The 23,247-nt window shown below is 38.8% G+C and overlaps 1 long non-coding RNA gene across 1 annotated transcript in view; it reads right to left on the bottom strand.

Moving 5' to 3' along the window:
* The window catches only part of LOC309860432, a 42,211-nt gene extending 30,992 nt beyond the window's left edge, over nucleotides 1-11,219 (bottom strand). The window contains exon 1 of the long non-coding RNA XR_014309367.1: nucleotides 11,035-11,219. This is a non-coding gene — a long non-coding RNA (uncharacterized lncRNA). The remainder of the gene's footprint in view (nucleotides 1-11,034) is intronic.
* Nucleotides 11,220-23,247: the final 12,028 nt, after the last annotated feature.

Raw genomic sequence — 23,247 nt, forward strand, 5'->3', positions numbered from 1 at the left:
ACTTCATTACAATGTTATAAACAGAAATAAACATATCAGAGGAAAGAGATAACTTAAATAGCTGTATGTCTCTGAAAGAAATTGGATTTGCAGATATAAACCTTCCCACATAAAAACTATGGGCCCAGATTACTTTACTAGTAAATTGTACTCAGCACTGCAGAAAGATATAGTATCACTTCTACCCAAACACTTCATAAGTCATCTGTAAGACAAGAATTTCCCATATACCAAATCAGAAAATGACACTCCAAAGCAATAACCCTTAAGAATAGATGCAAAAATCCTTAACAAAATATTAGTAAACTGAAATACATCATGTGATAGAATTATCACATCATGACTAAGTGTGGTGTATCTCAGGAATGCAAGATTGGTTTTACATTTTTTTAAAAGATTATTTGTTTGACAGACAGAGATCACAAGTAGGCAGTGGTGGGTGGTGGGGCAAGCAGGCTCCCTGCTGAGCAGAGAGCCCAATGCAGGGCTTGATCCCAGACCCTGAGAAGACCATGACCTGAGCTGAGAGCAGAGGCTTAACCCACTGAGCCACCCAGGTGCCCCTGGTTTTACATTTTTAAATCAATCTATGTCTTTCACTAAATTAACAAAGTAAAATAAGGGGGAAGAAAACAATGTGATGATCTCAATAGATGCAAAAAGACATTCAATACACCTTCTTAAAACCCTCAGTAAATTAGGAATATGAAGGAATTTTCTCAAGGGTGTCCACAAAATACTAAACAACAACAAAATATGGGGAAACTATAGTTAATATACTTTTTCACTAGAATTGTACATGAAGCAAATATGTTTGCTTTTACCATTCTTTAGTATTTTATTGTAAGTCTCAGACAAGTGACATAAGGTAAGCTAAAAAATAAACAAATAAAAGTCATATATATTGGAAAGAAGCAAAACTTTATCAACATTTTTCCCTATAGAAAGCCTTAAAGAATGTACCAAAAAAATTCTCTAGGGAATATTAAATGAGTTTAGCATGGTCACAGAATGCAAGATCCCTATAGAAAAATCAAATGCATTTCTATTTTTAGTAATGAAGAAGAAATTAAAAAATAAAAATATTCATAATGGCCTATAAAATATGAAATATTTCAGATTGAATTCTAGAAAATATTTTATTGGGGCTCCTGGGTGGCTCAGTGGGTTAAAGCCTCTGCCTTTGGCTCAAGTCATGATCCCAGGGTCCTGGGATCAAGCCCTGCATTGGGCTCTCTGCTCAGCAGGAAACCTGCTTTCCCCTCTCTCTGCCTGCCTCTCTGCCTACTTGTGATCTTTGTCAAATAAATAAATAAAATCTTTTTAAAAAAGAAAATAACTTATTTCTTCTTGTTTCAGTTATTATTTATATATTAATCTTTATTCACACATGTATTTATATAAGATGGATTTCTAAAAGTGGAATATCCAAAGCAGAAGTTGAGTACATTTTTAATTTTTGGTAGATTTGGCCAAAATGACATCATAAATAAAATTTGTTAATGTAGAATTCTACCAGCATATGAGAATGACCTGTTCTCCATATTTTTGCCAGCACTTGTTATTAAAGTGTTATATGTTTAATGGTATTTACATATCTGAGATGTTTTATGCATTGAATCATATCCCTCCAAAATTTTCATGTTAAAGTCCTAACCCCCAGTACCTCAGAATATGAATATTTGGAAATAGGGTTGTTACAGATGTGATTAGTCAAGAAAAAGTTACATCGAAATAGGATGGGCTTCTAATCCAATATGACTGCTGTCATTATAAAAAGAAATTTGGGGGGACACCTGGGTGGCTCAGTGGGTTAAAGCCTCTGCCTTCGGCTCAGGTCATGATCTCAGGGTACTGGGATTGAGCCCTGCATCGGGCTCTCTGCTCTGCAGGGAGCCTGCTTCCTCCTTTCTCTCTGCCTGCCTCTTTGCCTACTTGTGATCTCTGCCTGTCAAGTAAATAAATAAAATCTTAAAAAAAAAAAAAAAAAAGTTTGGGTGAGGACATATACACATAACGACACCATCATGTGAAGAAAACGGCAGAGTTGAGGGTGATGCAACGGAAGCCAAGGAACACCAAGGATTTGCAGCAGATTACCAGACTTTACACAAGGGGCAAGGAACAAATTCTCTCACAGTTTTGGAAGGATCCAACGTTGCTGACAGTTTGATATTTTGACTTCCATCCTACGGAAATGTGAGACAAAAGATTCCTATTGTTCAAACCACTCAGGTCATGGTATTTTTCTGCAGCCCCAGCGAAGTAATAAAATGAGTGAACAAACAAAACTCCTTTAATCTATGTCTTTCTATAAGTGATTAGTTGAGCTTCTTTTGAAATGCTATTGCCATGAGACTTCCTTCTATGAATTGCTTATTCATATCATTTCTACTGATGCTGTATCAAAACACTTTGATGAATCCTATTCTTAGTTTTAATAGTTGTTCAGAGTCTTTCCGATTTTGAGGCAGGGTGGTTGGGCTTTTGAGGATAAAAATTATTCCATTTGTGTTTTTGCCTCCTCTGAAATATTGATACCCTGTACTTTCATTCAGATAGCACTTGTCAAAATTGTAGTTATTTGTGTCTCAATTCTCCCTGTGCATCAGCTTCCTGGCGATAGAAACTGGTCTTTCTTGTTTAGCACAAATTCACAGTGCATAACATATTTCCTGACACACAGCAGGTGTTCAAAGATATTTGTTGAATGTAATAATATACAAAGAAAGAAACTATTTAATCTATCAGGAGCAGTAACAAATTACAGGACAAAGAGTTTTGTGATTGGAGTTGAGGATTTACTTATTCTATAGTTTGTAGGATAAAAATGAAGTCTAAAATATATCTAATGCCTAACAGAGTGTAAATCTCAACCCCACTGGTATTCTTTTTTTAAAAATTTTTTAATTTAAATTCAATGAGCCAATATGTAGTACATCATTAGTTTCAGATGTAGTGTTCAAGAATTTATCAGTTGTGTATAACACCTAACGCTCATCATATCACATTCTTAATTTCTGAGTAAATGAAAAAGCAAGAAATGAATCTTCACCCTTACTTTATATAATTTCAAACCTCTACAAAAAATATAAATTTTTAAGAAAAACATGAAACCCAAATATATCAACCTTTTTCTTTTAACTAAATGTAATAGATTGATCTTCAGCATGTACTGCTGTTATCACATTCTACGGGATCATGAACTAATTGTTTCTCAACCTTAAAGAAGAATATTCAAAGCAGTGACCTTAGTGTGTATTTCCCTTGCGGTAAATAAAATGCCATTTGGGGTTAGTTTTGCTCGTTGTTCAGTGTTGAGTTCATTGCTGTGGCTATCACAGTATTCAATATCACAAGCTAATGGAAAGAGACCATTGGAAGTAATATGAAGATAGGATGAAATCACCTAAGAGTGTGACAAAGCATACCATATGTTACAATTTCCGTTTTGAAATTGTACCAGGAATTGAAAATACCATGAATATGAAGCCAGAATGAGATTGCCAGGCCTTTCCTTTTGCCAATTCTTGGAATATAAATTAAGGGTGGGGTGCAGATGAGAAGGAATACTTGTCTATCAAAATAATTATTTCAGAATGATGGCAAAGTCATCGTTAAGGAAATAGCAATACTGATGACCCTACCATCTAAAGGCTTTCTTCTGAAACTAAGGAAATAATGCTTTTAAGATGTACAGCAGGATATCATATCCATTTCATTTCAGAATCATGTAGCAAAAGATTCTTTTTTTGGGTGCAGAGTATTTTTCAGGACTCTCCAAGTACAGAAATATTTTTGCAAAAGGAAATGACATTCTGTTTGTCTAATGTCTGTTTTTCACATTCATATTTTGTTATAAAAAGAATACTTCGGGAATGATTTGGTGACAAATAACAGGCATATTGTTGGAGAAAAGATACCCAGGTCCAAGTTTCTGTGGATAATTGAAGGGCTGATTATTCTAGAGGATAGGTAATGTTTATTACCTACAGATGGCTGGTTGCAGCTCATTTTACAATGTGTTCATCCTTAATTGTGGTAGAGTTTGTCCTGCTGTTTATCTGTCAACTAACTTAAAATAAAGCCACAAAGGTTTTTCTTTTGTTTCAGCCAAGTATCAAAATACAACTCTAAAATACTTTGAGAGCAATATGATTTGAATCTAACCTGATATATCCCGATTGTGGGAGAATAAAAAAAGAAATCTATAAAATAATTATATTCATTCACTCAAAGTAAACTGGTGTCTATAAAATAGCACAATATATTTAGGGAAGAAACAGATGTAAGCAGTATTTATAGTGGTAATAATATGCTATTTGGCCAGATGTAAAAGCAGATTCCACTCTTAGAATCTGATTGTTTTTAATATTATAAGGAACAACTTTTGGTGTAATTTTAAGTATTCAAAGTAACTGCAATTGTCTTTTGGTTCACTGTTTTACCCCTGTTTCTTCATTTACCTCAGAGAGGTAAATGGAACACTTAACAGTTGCCTGGCTTTGGGCCACATGCAATGATAAAAGCTATAAGTTATAGGCAATGTGGAACTTAAAGCACGAGTTCTAAGAAATGGAAAGAAAAAAAGAAGTGGAACTGTTAATTTCCTTGATTCCAAGGCTCACTAACATTAAAAAGAGCTTGCAAGAGGTATATTGGAATCATGAATGAAATAAATGATCATTAAAAGTTGTAATATAGGAGTTTACATGGAAATAAAAGATAAAGGAGAGGAAAAGTAAAGGTTTTTTTAAAAAATTTCTTTCTTTTTATTAATTATTTTTATTAATATATAATGTATTATTTGTCTCAGGGGTACAGGTCTGTGAATCATCAGGCTTACACACTTCACAGCACTCACCATAGCACATACCCTCCCCAATGTCTATAACCCAACTACCCTCAACCCTCTCCCTCCAACAATCCTCTGTTTTGTGAGGTTAAGAGTTATGGTTTGTCTTCCTCCCCATCCCATCTTGTTTCTGATATCATAATGAGTAAAACCTAGGCTATTTTCAAGTTCCAAGTGACCGTATCTAAAACTACTTTGCAAAATCTTCAAAAAGAATTAGAGAAAAAAAGTCAAACTTTATTTGCTGAAATGATGCACACTGACTTTCCACCAAGCTGATGGTTATGAATAATTATGTTATTTTATTGAATGATTTCTCTTTAAAGCTCTGTAGAACAATAAGAGTTTTAGTGGCATTCAAATTCCAAAATCAGGACTATATTTGTTTCATTTACTTTCTGCATTTGTTTTCGTTTAACCAACAATTCAGAAGGGTTAAAGCACATCGTATCCAATATCATTAAGTATATAATATCACAGAATTTTATTTTATTAAAAGGAAACCTTTGAGTGAGAATTAAATTTAGGAAAATATAAAGACAGTTTGGCATAAATAAACTTACAATGCTTTATAATACAGTCACACATAGTCTTGGGAACTCTGCTTGCTTTCTTCAGTGGGCTATAATGTCATAGTCGTATAGGGGGTCTCCATAGTTTTAGTTTAGTAAAGTTTAGTAAGGTCTTCAATAGAAACTTGACTATGATGTTTTATAAGGCCTTATCGAAGTTTTGGGAGAAGCTCCTCAAAGAATTCTCCATTGAAAAATGAAGAGCTACCTTGATAAGTATTAACATAATGAATACATTCTGATACAAGAAGAAACCAAATGGAAGACACTAGCTAAGGCTTCTGAAATCTTTCTGAGGCATATCAGTCAGAATAGCTCTGCTGAACATCAGTCATCACTAATAGCTCTGAGCAGGTAACAGGCAGTGTCTACAGATATAGCTTTATAGCTCTGTCTTTTTTATGGTTTTCAGATTTCTCTCAAGGTTAAAGGAATTCCTATTACTTATCAGATATTCTAGAGGAGGAAAACTTGCCTGAATGTGTATAGAAAGATGATATCAATGAATATTTTTCTTTACCAAGCCTATAGTATCCATTTTTTATACATTGGATAGAATGCATTTTCATGATAGATGAGCATATGTTAATGTTTTCTTTTTTCTTTTTTAAATGAAACTTAATTCTAAGTTCTCATCATTGTTATTGAGGTATGCTGAAGATTACTATTATTTTTATTTATGGTCTGTTTTGTTTTAGAGAATGCATCAGATTGGAGGTAAAGACCAATCACAGGTTTCATTTTGAGGAAAATCTCCTTTTCTTCAATAACTATCTCCTTATCTTTTATTTTATTAATACATGGTGAAGAACTTTATTTTAATTTGTAGTGACAAGACTAGAATCTTAATAGAACTCTGAACAATATACTCTAAGTTCTATTTTATTTTTAATCACAAAATTCCAAAAATACGTGGAACTTTCCTTTGATGCAAATTGAAAATCTCCATCTGGCATATGGCCTTTCAAAAATATCATTTTAATCAATTAATGGGACTGTGTAGAAGACTTTTACCCAGTGTAATTATTGTGTTGTGCTAAGAAGACAATTATTGCTTTCAATAAAATTGAGAGTCATACAAAATTACAGCAAAAAAACCTTAAAAAATGCTTTATAATTAAATCTGTGACTGGTTAAGTAAATTGAAAATTGATTTTAATGTTCTCTTCAATATATTGTGTGTACTATTAATTATGAGATTAGAGAATTTTGAAGATTGGACATATTCTTGTTGACACTTGAAAGCTTATAAATATTAAAATCCAGACAACTTTAGTACTAATCAGATGTAGCAAGTAGAAAAAAAAGAGAGAGAGAAAACAAAAAATATTTTCCTCATTAAACAAAGAGCTTTCAGGGCACCTGGGTGGCTCAGTGGATTAAGCCTCTGCCTTCAGCTCAGATCATGATCTCAGGGTCGTGGAGCAGGGAGCCTGCTTCCTCCTCTCTCTCTTTCTGCTTGCCTCTCTGTCCTCTTGTGATCTCTCTCTGTCAAATAAATAAAATCTTTAAAACAAAAAACAAAACAAAACAAAGAGCTTTTTTTCTGAATGTACCTCCTGATTATATGCTTAGAAAACTTAGTATAAAGTCCCTGAAGTTATGTTTGTGACTTCTTCATATTTATATGATATTTTTTTCATTCCTTGACAGAATGGATATTATTTATGAGGGACTTACTATGTGCTGCATTCTTATGAACTAAATATTATCTTCATTTTATGGTAAAAAACATGAGTTAAATCTGGAGCAATGTTAAGCAGACAAATACAGCAGTAATTGGAGTGTTCAAACTAGAGAAAAGAAAGGGACAGAAAAAATATAATGAAATCATGACAAAATATTTTCATATTTGATAAAAATTATAAGCAGACAGATGCAACAATCTTAATGAATTCCATGCAAAAGAAAATGCAGGAATTATACCAGGGTTCATAACTCTTGAATTAACTGAAAAACTGTGATAAAAAAGGAAATATTAAAAAAAAAATAAGCCAGAAATGTAAAAATGCATTACATACAAAGAAATAAATATAAGAATTGCAAGAGATATTTTAAAGACACAGTCCATACAAGTAAACAGTGAAGAAACATCTTTAAAGTACTGGGAAGAAAACCTTCATTCTAGAATTCTTTTTTTTTTTTTTAACTTAATTTTTTATTTTTTATAAACATATATTTTTATCCCCAGGGGTACAGGACTGTGAATCACCAGGTTTACACACTTCACAGCACTTAAGCAACAAAATTATATTTTAAGATTGTAGGTTGAGGGGTGCCTGGGTGGCTCAGTGGGTTAAGCCTCTGTCTTTGGCTCAGGTCATGATCTCAGTGTCCTGCCATGGAGCCCCATCTCTCGCTGCCTGCTTGTGATCTCTCTCTCTCTCTCTGTGAAATAAATAAATAAAATTGTAGGTTGAATAAATTTCTGAACATAATAAAACTGAAAAAAAATTATGACCCACAGACCTTCACTTCTAGAACTGTCAAAGTCCTTCAGGCAGAGGAAAATGAGATCACTTAAAATTGGTGTTAGAGGGGCGCCTGGGTGGCTCAGTGGGTTAAAGCCTCTGCCTTCAGCTCAGGTCATGATCCCAGGGTCCTGGGATCAAGCTCCACATCGGGCTCTCTGCTCAGCGGGGAGCCTGCTTCCTCCTCTCTCTCTCTGCTTGCCTCTCTGCCTACTTGTGATCTCTGTCAAATAAATAAATAAACTCTTTAAAAAAAATTGGTGTTAGAATTTGTCAAGTGCTTTTTCTGTGGTTATTGATATAATCATATGGTGGTTTTCATATGTTGAACCAGCCTTGTATTTCTGCTGTAAATCACACTTGGTTGTGGTATAAGATCATTTTTAGGTTGCCTGATTTGTTTGCTAGCCACAATATTTGTGACTATATTCATGAGATACTGGTCTGTAGTTTTATTTTCTTGTGTTGATTTTTTCTGTTTTAATTTTAAGGATTTTATTTATTTGAGAGGGAGAGAGAGCATGAGCAGTGAGAGGGGCAGAAGGAGGGGGACATGCAGACTGAGTACCGTTGGGGGGAGAGCCCACATGACCTGGGGCTTGATTCCAAGACCCTGAGAACAAGACCTGAGCCAAAGTCAGATGCTTAACCAACTGAACCACCCAGATGCCCTGATTTGGCCTGGTTTTGATATCAGGGTTATTCTGGGCTCACAAAATGTATGAGGAAGTGTCTCCTCTATTTTCTGAAAAATTTGTAAGGGGCTGGTGTTGATTCTTTAAACATTTTATAGATTCACCAATTAAGCCATATGGGCTTGAGTTTTTTTGTGGGAAGTTACTGTATGACTAATTCTCACTCTGCTTGTTACAGGTCTGCTTAGATGTGTAGGTTTTCTTGAGTCCATTGGGTAGTTTGTATCTTTCTAGGTATTTTGTCCATTTCATCCAGGTTATCTAATGTGTTGACATAAAATTGTTCCTAGTTTTCCCTTATAATCATTTTTTATCTCCATAAGTGGTTAATAATGTCCCTTTTTTCCTCATATGAGAATTTGAGACTTCATTTTTATATTCTTTATCTATTTTTTTTCAAAGAACCAAGTTTTGGTTTTATTCATTTTCTCTATTGATCTTTTAATCTATATTTCACTTATTTCTGCTCTAATCTTTATTATTTCCTTCTGTTTTATGTTCTTCTTTTTCTGGTTTCTTAAAGTTTAGCTTAGTGATTTGACATCTGTCATCATTTTTAATATAGGTATTGACATTTATAAATTCACCTCTAAGCACTACTTTTACTATATATTTTTTAATTATGCTACAATACGTTTTTTTTTTTTTTTCTTAATCTTACTATAGTCTCTAATATATATCCTGATTTCTTCTTTGACTCTTTGGCTATTTAGGAATGTAACCTATTTGTGAATTTCCCATTGTTCTTTTGTTACTGAATTCCCTAATTCCACTGTAGTCAGAGAACATCCTTTGCATGATTTCATTTTACTCCCCAGGTTTTCCATTAAGGATTTTTGTTCGTTTTTGTTTTGGCCAATTTCTTGTTTGCTGCAGTTCTTATCGCTGCTATCAGGTAGCTGTGGTATTAAGCAATTGTCACTGTTTTTTGACACCCTTTTTTCATTAGGGAAGAAAAGGCTATTTTCACTGAGCAAGCTCTGGGTCAGAACAAATAAAGATGATCTTTGTAGAGCTGTCTAGGGAACTGTCAAGTAGTTCAAATAAAGACTGTTCTGTGGAAATGTTTGTTTGGGGAGAGGTCCCAACCTGCTTTATCTTCTACAGAGTTTCCTAGACTGGTGGTTTTCATCATGAATGCAAGGGTATTTATTAGCAAATCTACTGAGAAGCTGGAAAGAGGTTGAAGGGAATAAAGGGGAAGCTGAAATGCCATAGATCTCTCTGATAATACCTCTCTAATAATACTTCCATCTTTTTTTCCTGATAAGCAGTCTTCAATTTGTTCTAAGCCTCTAGCTAACTTCCAGAATTTTGATATTAGATTTTGACAATTTTTTGCTCAGTGTTCTTGTTGCTTTTACACAAGAGTAAATTTTCAGGGGTCCATAACATCACCATTTCTGGTACTTGTTATTGTAAGATTCTTATATATAAAGTAGTATAATAACACTTGAAAGTAAACTGTCATAAGATAAAAATGCACATTGTAAACAGTAAAATAACTGCTAAAATAAGTAAGCATCAAGCTATAATAAGCCAAAAAAGGAGAAAAACTTAAGCATAAACTATTCTTCATTTATTGTAAAAGAGGAGAAAAATGATAAAAGAGAACAAAGAACAGATGGTACAAACAGAAAGCAAACAATAAGACAATTGACCTAAAGCTAATCACAAAAGTAATCACATTAAAGGCACATAATATAAACATCCCAATTAAAAGGCAGAGATTGTTTTTTAAAAAAAGGCAGAGGCTATAGGATTATAGCAGTTGATATGGTAAACAAAGGCAAAAGAAAAAAATTGAACTTCCTCACTACTTACAGCCATTAAGAAGTCCAAAACAGGCAGAGTGACATTCCTCTAGGAACTCAGCTACCTGGATGTTAATACTTTGCTAAGGGCAAAAGGCAATCTTAGCGTAACATATACCCAACCTCCAGGCTCCCGTTAGTCTACTTTAACATATTTAATTTCCTTTAGAAACTTCCTTTATCTCTTCCACCCCCCAAGATATATGTTAGCAATCATCCTCCAAGCATATGGCCCACTGATGAACATCTGAAGGGTCTCATGACTGAACAGTAGTAAATGACCTTTTCATTACAACAGCTAACCCCCCCTCAGGATCCTGGAAACCTCGTTTCCAAAATACCGTGGAGGCTTGTGCTGTCCTTAACCTCCTGTCAACTTGTCACAACCTCAGCAAAAGTTCTTCTGCCTGAAATGCCAATAGAGTATTACCCCCACCTTAAAAGACCACCAGAGACGTGAGTCAAAGCCAATCAGCAAGGGTCGTTTATTGCAGGTTTGAACCTGGATTTGCCAGTCACCGCCCTGGGACTCTAACCCAGGAATACAGAAAGGACAAGACACACAGCCAGGACATAAGAACAAAGTATACGAAAAACAGAGACAAAAGACAAAGCCGGCTTTCTTACCGATCGGTTGCAGCGACCCGTTGACCAGTTGTCTGGTGGGCTTGAAGGGGAGATCTCGGTGGAACCTCCAAATGAAATGCCAATAGAGTATTATCCCCACCTTAAAAGACCACCAGAGACGTGAGTCAAAGCCAATCAGCAAGGGTCGTTTATTGTAGGTTCAAACCTGGACCTCTGCGCCACTTGTTGCCGATAATGCCCGAGAAGTCCAGAGCTGGGTTGGTGCAGGGTTTTTATAGACAGGTACAAACAAGTTTCGGGTGGGGCTGAGCTGATTGATAGTTTGAACAGGCATACTTGGCGTCAGTGAATTGGGTCAGGGGACCAGCGTGCGAAAGCAGACAAAGCAATCTTACAGAAGCAGAACTGGCCGGTTAGCCCATGCATGCGAAAAAAGCACTATCAGGATATTGAAGGCCTGGTTACTATCAAGTAAAGACAATTGGGAGTCTCCTGGTGGAATGTTACATTCCTGCTACCAAGCATCCTTGTTAATGAGATTTAGGTTTAGAAGAAATTTAACTTTATTTACTTTTCCTTCTACCTCCGCCTCCTTCGGTTTTTCATGGAGGGGAGGGTGACATTAGGGCTATTGATAAGGTAACTTCCTTGTTGTAAATCTCAAGCACATTTGCAAACCAAGGGAGACTCCTACCTTGCAGGACTGTGATCTCTGCAAGTTAACTATTTATCGTTTTATGTCAGTCAGGGGTGCCTGAGGAATGCTACACATATGGAGGGGAGCGGGTGAAGGGGGGGTGCAAGGCACCAGCTTTTGCTTTGTCCTCAGCCAGCCTCCTGCTCCTTCACTGCCCACTGGTCCTGTGTGCTTTTAAAAAAGCACCATTTGCACCCAAGACATTGCAAGAATTATTTTTTGACTGTTTGCTCTGAACCCTAACATTTCCTACATCAGTAATTACATTATAAATGGAAATACACAGAAAGATTAAAAAGAAAAATGATAGATTAACACATGCCATGCAAAAATAGTGATATTAGTCATTATTAATATCAGATATCAGATATCAGAAAAAGTAGAACTCAAAGCCACTAAATTCATTTCATTAAAAAAAATTCTGAATATTTGTTTACTTAATAATAGAACTTCAAATCTGTGAAGCTGATACAATATATATCAACAAGAAATAAACTAAATTAAGGGTATTGAATACCATTTAATCAATATATTAGATAATACAATGTCCAGTATATTCAGGATGCTTTGACATCCACACTGAAAAAATTAAAATCCTGATCCTTGCTATACACAGAAAATTTCCATTTATATATTATTATACATTATATAAAAAATATATCTTTATACAATATATATCTTATACATTACATAAACCTATTTAAAAAATTCAAAATTTTAAAACACCTTCAAGAACTTACAAGAGAATATGTACATAATGTTGGTCTAAGAAACTTAGACTAGAACTTAGAACTCTAAAACTTCCAATCAAAGAGTTCAAGACTAACATTGAATCTTGGAACACCAAAAACTAATAACATACTGTATGGTGACTAACATAACAAAATAAAAAATATTAAAAAATTAAATTAAATAAACAAAAAACCACAAAGAGTTCAAGACTAATCTATTACATTCAAAATGAAAAACTTGTTTGTATATAAAGAAAGCAACTTTTTTTTTTACAGAAGTTAATTAACAAGCCTGGTATTTAGAAAGGATATTTGTGATGCATATAATGATAAATCAAATCCTGAATATATACAACAGAATTCCTATAGATGTTTTTCTAGAACAAGAAAGCTGAATGCTGACCAACATTTGAAAAAAATGCTTATCTTCACTATGTATCTGGAGAATGCGAATTAGCACAATTTATCATTGATATGCACATTGACAATGTCACTGAAGAATAGCATAAACTGAGAACATCCAGTATTGCTGTAAGGAGTAGTATAGTCTGGAGATGGGTATTTATTTCAGTGCTGATGTAGTTACACTAGTGTGGGGCGCGTCGCCAGGCGGGCCGGAGACCCCCACTAGGGGCTGAGCGGGATGGCGAGTGTCGCGAGTCCAGGCGCATTAATGAACCACACCAGACTCGGGGGATCTGTCAAAGCAGGATCTCGCTTTATTGAGCAGGGCAGCGACTTATATCGGGTGAGGGAAGGGAAGTGAGGTCTGCAAAGTGGGGGCCAATGGGGATGTGCCCTGTCGGCGGGAGTTGGGAGAGACACACCCTGCAGGGGGTGGAGGCTCGTGGGAAACAGAACTGATGGGAAACCGAAACCGCCACTTTGGCGCCTTTGTGGTCAGCCATGTGGGTTCCCGATTCGAAAGAGAAGGCCACCCGGCGCCATCTTAGCCTCTTGGGGCCCAACATCTCCCCCTTTTGGTTTTGTATGCATGACTTCTGTCTTAGGCCGCCGGCGGCGGGCCTTCAGGCTTACCCGTCATTGGGGAATCACACTGCTTTGGTGTACCCCCTGTCTTAGGTTGCTCTGCGTCCCCCGCCGGTCTTACCCGTCATTGAATATCATGCCTGTATGGGGGTTTGGTCCCTGACCTGGCGTGGGTTGTTCCTGCAAGGAATCCCATCCGCCATAGGTCGTGAGACTATTGATGGGGCCCCTCGTAGGACTCGTCATCACGGGTGGCCAGTCTCTGGTATTGAACATGGACGTTCATGAGTTGAATGGCCTCCACTCTTTTTTGGACGAATTGGGCAATCTTATTGATAATACAGGGGCCAAAGGTCAGCAGGAGAAGTAGGGTTAGGATGGGCCCCAGGAGGGGGAGGAGAAAGGGAAGTAAGCCATTAAAGCTTGTCCAGAAAGGGGAGGTCATCAGGGTGTGGCAGCGCTTCTCTAGGTCCTCCTGTAGCTTCTTGATTTTGTCTCGTACAATACCCGACTGGTTGGCAAAGAAACAACATTCCTCCTGTAAAAACAAACATATGCCTCCCTTTTCGGCTGTTAATAGATCTGAGCCTCGCCAGTTTTGGAGGACTACCGCAGCCAGAGAGTCCATCTATGTTTGGAGGTCAAAGATGGTCTCCGAGACTGCACCCAAGTCATTAATCATCTGTCAGGATAATGTGTTATAGTAGTGGAGAGAGTTACCTATCCCGGCAGAGCCGGTTGCAACTCCCGCAGTGATCCCTAATCCCAGCATGATGGGGATGGCCTGGATGGTTCTTTTGGATCGCCCTCCGAGACGATCGAAGGCAGGAATCGGAAGGCTCTGATTGTTGGGAATAATGTTGAGATCTGGCAGAAGCCAAGCTAAGGCACAAAGGCCAGTCCAATTAGTGGGGAGGAAGCTGAATGCCTGGTCCCCACAGACGAATACAGTGGCATTGGGGGGGCAGAGTTGAGTATTGTTTACTGTGGTGTTTTGGTCACAGTAGCTGGGGTCAATAGCCCCGAGGTCAATATTAGAGCCATTGTCTGCCAACGGGGGCGCCCAAAGACAGGTGACATTAGAAGAGAGGGGGGATATGTACACATAGTCTCTGGGAGGCCAAAGAGGGCAGTTCGTGGTGGGAAGGAGCAGGGAGACATTGGCGAGGAAAGCCTGGGCCAGTAGGGGCCCATTCTTTAAGCATAGGCCAGCGCGAGTGACTTGTCCATGAGCCAGCAGAAGAAGAAGCGGTGCCACCCAAGACATCCTGATTGGTGGGCCTATGAATCAATAAGGGGAGGCTCCTCAGAGGGCGGTAGGCCCTCTGGGTCAGAGTTAGCAATCTCCTTCGCCTCTGGGAGGTACTTAAGGTCCCTGGCAGGCACCCATATGGGCTTCTTTTCAGAGGGTGGGAACACACATCCAAATCCTGTGCCTGCTGTGAGGAGGGGGTCTCCATTGGCCCGTCAGGGGGTCTTTCCATAGAATCAAGTCTAATGTGGGCATCAATCAGATTGGGCAGGAGATTGACCACATAAAAGCTGTCTGAAAACAGGTTGAGGGGACCTTCAACTCTGGAGAGAGCTAGGACCACGGCATATAGCTCTTTGAATTGTGCTGATCCCTGTACCTCATGGGTGAGGGATTCTTGAGGTGTAAGGCTTCCCTTGTCGCTAGAATGAGGCGGGAAAATTACTGCTGAGGCTCCTATCTTGCCTCCATCTGTGAAGGCCGTGTGATAGGAAGGGTCTGCCCGGGGGACAAACAATGTGGGGAACTTCCATGGTAATTTACCGAAGGAGTTCATCCACTTATAGGGCCCATAATGACAGTCTATGTCACCAGTGAACCCTTCTAAAGCTATGGCTACCCTTGCATTATTGCGCTGGAGCCAGGCAAAGTCCTGAATTCTATAGGGAGTAATAATAGCACTTGGGTCCTGTCCAAAAAGACGAAGTGAGTTGGTCCTCCCCTTTGTGATGCAGTCAGCAAGTTGGTCCGTTGTTGCATATACCCGTGGGGTGCCCCCCACCGAGAGGTGGATCCATTGGATGGGTTCCCCCTGTTGGGCAAGCAACGCAGTCATCAGGGATTCCCCCGGGAAGATGTACAAAACCAGAGGCACAGAGGGGGTGAACCGCTTTAAGGTGGACTTGTCAATGGCCTGTTGAACCTCAGTAAGCGCTTGGAGGTGATCAGCGTTCAGAATGATGGCGGACGAGAGGGAGGAGCCCTTGAGCAGGTCAAATAGGGGGGTGAGTCTCTCGGTAGAGATTGAGATCCATGGCCTCATCCAGTTTATTTCGCCCAGGAGTTTTTGTAATTGAGGCAGGGTATATGAGGACTGAATCTGTAATTGAGATCTAATGGGGGATACTGTGTCCAGGGAGAGCAGGGACCCAAGGATTTTAAAAGGGGGGACCCTTTGAATCTTTTCAGGGGCAACCTTAAAACCATGGCGGGCCAAGATGGAGAGACATTTAGAAGTGAGGAGATCAAGTTGAGATGGGTCAGGGGCCCCCAGGATAATATTATCCATGTAGATATAGAAAAGGATGTCTGGGTCCCTAAGAAATGATGCAAAGACTCGAGCCAATATATTTTGGCAGATTGAGGGGCTATTAGCCATTCCTTGGGGGAGAACGGTCCATTCAAATCTCTGGTCGGGCCCGGAGAAGTTAGGAGCAGGCAGGGAAAAGGCGAATTTTTCTGTGTCGTCGGGATGAAGGGGAATGGAGAAGAAACAATCCTTAATATCAAAGGTGGTAATTAAATGGTTAGATGGAATAGCAGGGATCCATGGGAGCCCCCTTTGAGGGGTCCCGAAGGGGATCATCCTGTTGTTCACTAGTCGTAAGTCCTGTAACAACCTCCATGAGTTGTTAGACTTTTTGATGACAAAAATGGGGGAATTCCAGGGGCTAAGAGATGGGCGGATATGCCCAAGGTCAAGCTGTTGTTGTACCAGAAGGTGGAGTTGCTGCAATTTGTGAGAAGGGAGAGGCCACTGCTCTACCCAAATGGGAGGACCCTCTTTCCAATTAATTTTGGGGACCTGAGGCAGGGCAGTGGCCTTTAGGATTGGGGGGACTGGTGTCTTTGCCTTATACTCTCCAGGTAGGGGTCATCTCGGTAGTTGGAGTGGGCACTCCTTCCCTCCCGGAATTGTTGCTGGTATTCCTCCTCATCCAGTATATCATCAAAAAAGGCCTTATGATCAGTAGTAATGAAGACCTCTGTGGCTCCTAGAATGTCTTGACCAAGGAGGTTGGCGGTGAGCCCAGAGGCTACCAAGGGACGAATTTGTCCTCTGTTGCCGTCTGGATCGACCCAGCACATTAAGTTGGCAGTCTCATGGGAGCCAGCTTGGCCTCCAACCCCCACTAAGGGGGGGGGCAGGAACAAGTTTCCATGAAGGGGGGACCTCCTCCTGTCGGAGGACGGTACGTTCAGCTCAGGTGTCAATGAGGCACTTAAAAGATTTGTCTCCGATTGTGAGGCGCATCTTGGGGCGGAGGCCCGGGACCAGCGGGACCGTCCAATGCGCTCAAACAGGTGCCTTCCCCTTATTTAACGGGGCTGGGGATTGCCCCGACTGGAGTTTAAAGGCTTGCCCTGGATATCGAATCTGGATTTGCAGTCCTTTCCCAGTGGAACCCCTTTTTACATTTAGGGCATGGGGTCCATGGCAGGACAGAAGATTGAGGCTGGATGGGCTTACGGCCCTGTGGGCAGTTTCTCTTGAAATGCCCCTCTTGTCCACAACCAAAGCATAAATGAGGTGAGTCCGTGGGGCGGGACTGCAGGGATGTTTGCTGAATGGCGCAAACGAGGGTCTCATGGCTCTCCTGCTGGTGCTCCTTGAGGGCAGCGGCCATAGCTCTCGCTTGATGCGATGTAGAGCCAATGTCTTTGGTTGCAATAACCCAGCGGTCCATGGACCTTTCTTTTAAGCCCGCACAGGCCATTCTATGGTCACGGGTCATACCTTCCCACACTGCCATTTTTAGAAAATGGTCCCTAAGGTCCCCCGGGGGGAGTTTCTTTTTGATGGATTTTTCCACCCGGTTGATAAACGAGGGAAGGTCCTCATTAGCCTTTTGATGTAGCCCCGCAATGGGCGACTCAGAAGGCCCTTCTTCGAGTTTATTCCAGGCTGCGAGCCCCGCGGCTGGCACCTGATCTTGGTACGGGGGAGGAATAGCAGCCTGCTGAATACCGGAGGCATATTGGCCATCCATTCCAGTAAGCATTCCCATGGTGATCGGGATGGCAGGATTGGCACGGGCATTCCTTTCTGCAGTTTGTTGACATTCCTCCTTGTATAGGGCAGTCCACTTTATATACAGGGCGCCCGGAAGTACGGCCCTGGCCAGCTAGTGCCAGTCTGCTGCCGTACAGGGAGAATATGCAAGTCCGCGGAGGATGGTTTCGGTCCAGGGGGCATTAGGCCCATCCTCCAGAACTGCCTTCTTAAGTTCCTTGAGGTCCCCAGGTTCCCATGGGTACCAGGGGGCAGGTCGATTGCCCCCGGGGTTCACATTAACAGGGTAAAGAGAGCAACCCGGGGGTTCGGGGGTGTGGTGTTCCGAAGGAGGAGGGCAGTATGGAGGTGGAGGGATAGGCGCTGACGGTTGGATAAAGGGGTTAGTAGAAGGGGGGTGCGCAGGGGGGCCCTCAGCCAGAGATCCGGGTTGGAGGTCCGGGGGCCAAGGAACCGCATCAAAGGGGTCTAGCGAGCGGTAGAACCTCTTTGGTTCAACAGGGGGGTCGTTTTTAGAAGAGGACTGCCCCATAACTTATGGGGGTACACTCACCCGTTGACTGATTGGCCCGTCAGCGGAAGAGACTCCTCACATGGGGCACCAGTTGTGGGGCGCGTCGCCGGGCCAGCCGGAGACCCCCACTAGGGGCTGAGCGGGATGGCGAGTGTCGCGAGTCCAGGCACATTAATGAACCACACCAGACTCGGGGGATCTGTCAAAGCAGGATCTCGCTTTATTGAGCAGGGCAGCAACTTATATCGGGTGAGGGAAGGGAAGTGAGGTCAGCAAAGTGGGGGCCAATGGGGATGTGCCGTGTGGGCGGGAGTTGGGAGAGACACGCCCTGCAGGGGGTGGAGGCTCACGGGAAACAGAACTGATGGGAAACCGAAACCGCCACTTTGGTGCCTTTGCTGTCGGCCATGTGGGTTCCCGATCCGGAAGAGAAGGCCACCCGGCGCCATCTTAGCCTCTTGGGGCCCAACACACCAGTACTACTTCTAGATGATTTTTTGTTTCTGTTTCATCAGTCTACAAAGTGTGCCTTTGTCCTCATGCTTGTTAAAACAAAATCTCAAGAGGATTGTTCTGAAGCTATGCCTGTGCACTTAGCCAGGGAAGGAAAAGGGATCCACCAACTGAACTGACCTGTTTTTATTAGGAAGTTAGAAAGTGTACAGTGTTACTATAAGGTACTCAGTTTCAGATAATATGCAAGCTAATTCTATTTTTGTACTTAATATATTCAACCTAATCTAGAATTTATATCATTCTTATATAGATCTTATGTCTTCATATTTACATCTAATGCTAACTATTTTGTTACTATAGATATTTATTAAAGTATCTTAAATAATATTTGATACAGGTATTCAGAAAAAGTAATTATTCTCTTTTCAAAAGATTTACTTCTCTGGTCTCACTCTATTTTTTCCCTCATATTTTGAAATATTTCTATCATTTTTACTTTCAAGGCTCTTTTATATTATTTTATTATCTGTGATTCATGAGGTATGTCTAATGATTTAATTTCATTTAGTTTCAATATTTTTCTCTCTCGCCCTTTTTTTGACAGTCTTCATTTTTTCTCTGGTAGACAGAATTATTAGATGGCCTTAATGATCCTCTCCTGGTTTTCACATCCATGCGCAATCCCATCGCCTTGAATGTAGGCAGGATCTAGTGACTTGCTTCTAACCAATGGAATACAGAACACAAGATAGAATATCACTTGCATAATTAGATAACAAAGATGGTGACTTCTGTCATGCTAGCACACTCCCTTTCTTGCTAGCTTTGGTGAAGCCAACTGCTATGTTGGAAGAACCCATGTGGTAAAGAAATGAGGAGAACCTCCAGCCACCAACCAGTGCTTAACTGAGGCTCTTGGTTCAACAGCCAGAAATATTGCCCTAAGTCATATGAGTTAATTTTAAAGCAAGTCCTTTCCTAGCTGAGCTTTAAAGTAAGAACACAGCATATGAGAGTCATATGCTAGTCATATAAGAGTCTTCTGGATCAGAAGACCCAGTTAAACCGTGCCCAAATTTCTGACGCACAGTAATTGCAAGATAAAAATCTGTGTTGTTTAAAACTGCTAAATGTGGGGGTGCTTTATTATGTAACAGTAGATAATGGATACATTTTTATCTTAGAGAGAGTTTTTGCTGATTATAGAAGTCTGAGTTGGCAGTTACCACCACACTCACCCCATAACTCTAAAGATGTTTTTCCATTGTTTTGATTCTGTAGTTCCCCTAATATCTATGCTATTTTTTTCTATTTACTTTGAAGGTTTTTTATTTATTTGGAGCAAAGGGATTATGAAATTCTTAGAAATGGTTTTCTTTTGTTTATCCTGCTCAAAGTCACTGATGTAACTGAATTTACAGATTGATGGCTTCATTCACATTTTTAAAGTTTTTTTTTCTTTACTGAAGTATAATTGACATAGTGTTACATATCAGATATACAATATAATGACTCAACATTCCTGTACATTACTCAGTGCTCATCACCATAAATGTACTCTTAATCCCCTATTTATCTGTTTCACCCATTCCCCCACCCACCGCTCCTCTGGCAATCACAGCTGTTCTCTGTATGTAAGACTGGGTTTTTATTGTCTCATTTTGCCCCCTTTATTTGTTCCTTTGCTTTGTTTTTTACATTCTAAATATGAGTGAAATCATATGGTATTCAAGTCTCTCTCTCATTTCACTTGTAATTATGCCTTCTAGGTCTATCCAAGTTGTTGCAAATGGCAAGATCTCTTTTTTATGGCTGAATAATGTTTGTGTGTGTGTGTGTGTGTGTGTGTGTGTGTGTGTAATGGCACGTCTTCTTTATCCATTCATCTATTAATGGACACTTGCATTGCTTCCATATCTTGACTATTGTATACAGTGCTTCAGTAGCCATCCGGGTGCATATATCTTTTTGATTTAGTTTTTTTCATTTTCTTTGGGTGAATACCTGAGGAGACATATCTAGAAAAATATTTCTGTGGCCAAAGTCAAAGAAATTACTACCTGTGTTTTCTTCTAGTTTTGTGATTTCAGATCTCATATTTAGGTCTTTAATCCATTTTGAGTTTATTTTTCTGTATTGTGTAAGAAAGTGGTTCACTTTCATTCTTTTGCATGTAGTTGTCCTATTTCCCCAGGACCATTTGTTGAAGAGACTTGTTTCTCCCCATTGTATATTCTAGCTTCCTTTGTCATAAATTAATTGACCAAAGAAGCACAGGTTTAATTCTGGCCTCTTTATTCTGTTTCATTGATTAATGTTTCTATTTTTGCTGATAGTACCAAACTGTTCTGATTACTACAGCTTTGCAAGAAATCTTGAGATCTGGGATTGTGATACCTTTGTGATACCTTTGTTCTTCTTTACCAAGATTGCTTTGGCTCGTTGGGATCTTTTGTGGTTCCATAAAATTTTAATAGTATTTGTTGTAGCTTTGTAAAGAATGTTATCAGTATTCTGATAGGGAAAGCATTAAATGTGTAGATTTTTCTGGATACTATGGACAGTTTAATAATATTGGTTCTTTCAATCCATGAGAATGGAGTATCTTCCCATTTGTTTATGTCATCTTCAATTTCTTTCATCAATATTTTATAGTTTTGAGAACATAGTTCTTTCACCTCCTTAAATTTATTGGTAGTATTTTATTCTGTTTCATGTAATTATGTTGAGTATGTTCCCTTTAAACCTACTTTATCAAGAGTTTTTATCATGGACAGATATCATACTTTGTCAAAGTACTTTGTCAAAAAATGTTTTTTCTGCCTCTATTTTTATCCTTTCTCTTACTCATGAGATATATCACATTGGTTGATTTGCAAATATTGAACCACCCTTGCATCCTTGGAAAAAATTCCACTTGATTATGGTGAATGACTTTTTAAATGTATAGTTGGATTTAGTTTGCCAATTTTTGGTTGAGGACTTTTGCATCTATGCTCATCAGACATATTGACTGTAGTTTTCTTTCTTTCTTTCTTTCTTTCTTTCTTCCTTTCTTTTCTTCTTCTTCTTCTTTTTTCTTTCTTTCTTTCTTTCTTTTTTTTTTTTTTTTTTTGTTAGTATCTTTGCCCAGTTTTGATATCAGGGTCATATTTTCCTCATAGAACAAATTTGGAAATTTGCCTTCTTTTTCTATTTTTTGGGGAATAGCTTGAGAAGAATAGGTATTAACTTTTCTTCAAATGTTCGGTAGAATTGACCTGTGATACCATGTTCTAGACTTCTGTTTGTTGGGCTTTTTGATTATGGATTCAATTTCATTAGTGGCAATCAATCCAATCAAATTTTTTTATCTCTTCCTGATTCATTTTGGGAGGTTATATGTTTCTAGAAATGTATCCATTTCTTCTAGGTTGTCCAATCTGTTGGAATATAGTTTTTCATAATTTCTTATGATCTTTGTATTTCTGTGGTGTCATTATTTCTCTTCCTTCCTTTGTGATTTTGAGTCCTTCCTCTTTTTTCCTTGTTAAATTTGGTTAAAATTGATCAATTTGTTGATTTTTTTTCAAAGAACGAGTCTCAGGTTTCATTGATCTTTTCTGTGTTTTGTGTGTGTGTGTGTGTGTGTGTTTTGCTTGTTTGTTTTTGTCTCTGTTTCATTTATGTCTGCTCTAATCTTTATTATTTTCTTGCTTCTCCTGAATTTGGGCTTTGATCAAATTTTTTTTTTTTTTAGCTCTTTTAGCTGTAATGTTAGGTTGCTTATTTGAGATCTTCCTTGTTTCTTGAGGTAGGCTAGTTTTGCTATCAACTTCCCTTTATGAACATTTTTTGTTGATTTGGGACCACTATATTTTCGTTTTCATTTGGCTCCATATATTTTTTCTTTTTGGATTTACTCTTTGATTTCTTGGTTAACCCATGCATTATTTAGTATCATATTATTTACTTCATGTATTTGTGATCTTTCCATATTTTTTCTTGCAGGTTTTGTTTCCTCTGGTTTCACACTGTTGTAGTCAGGAAAAATGCATGGTGTGAATTTTAATCTTTTGAATATATTGGGTCTTATTTGTGGCCTACTATGTGATCTATCCTGAAGAATATTCATTGTAAACTTGAAAAAAATGTGTATCTTGGGGTTTTTTTTTTGGATGGAATGTTATATATTTATATACTGTTAGTTCTATTTGGTCAAATGTGACTTCAAAAGCCACTGTTTTTATCTTGATTTTCAGTCTTGATCATCTATCCATTGATGGAAGTGGGGTGTTCGAGTCCCCTACTATTGTATTATTGTCAGTTTCTTCCTTTATGTATGTTAATTGTTGCTTTATGTTTTAAGTATTAACTATATATTTATATTTTTTTCATTATTTTTTTCTCCCATTCTCTCTCTTCTGTGAGAAATTATGGTATTACATTTTTTAAAGTGGGTCCCATATATTTCTGTATTTCATTTTGTGAGAGTTTTATTCTATCTGTGTTTCAGTTTGAATATTTTCTATTGAGTTCTTAAACTTATACCCATACAATGAATTCTTAATTTTGTTTTATTGTATTTTTAAATTGTAGACCCTGTACTGTTTTTTCTAA

Source organism: Mustela nivalis (genome assembly GCF_964662115.1).
Source record: "Mustela nivalis genome assembly, chromosome: 2".
Taxonomy (NCBI): Eukaryota; Metazoa; Chordata; class Mammalia; order Carnivora; family Mustelidae; genus Mustela; species Mustela nivalis.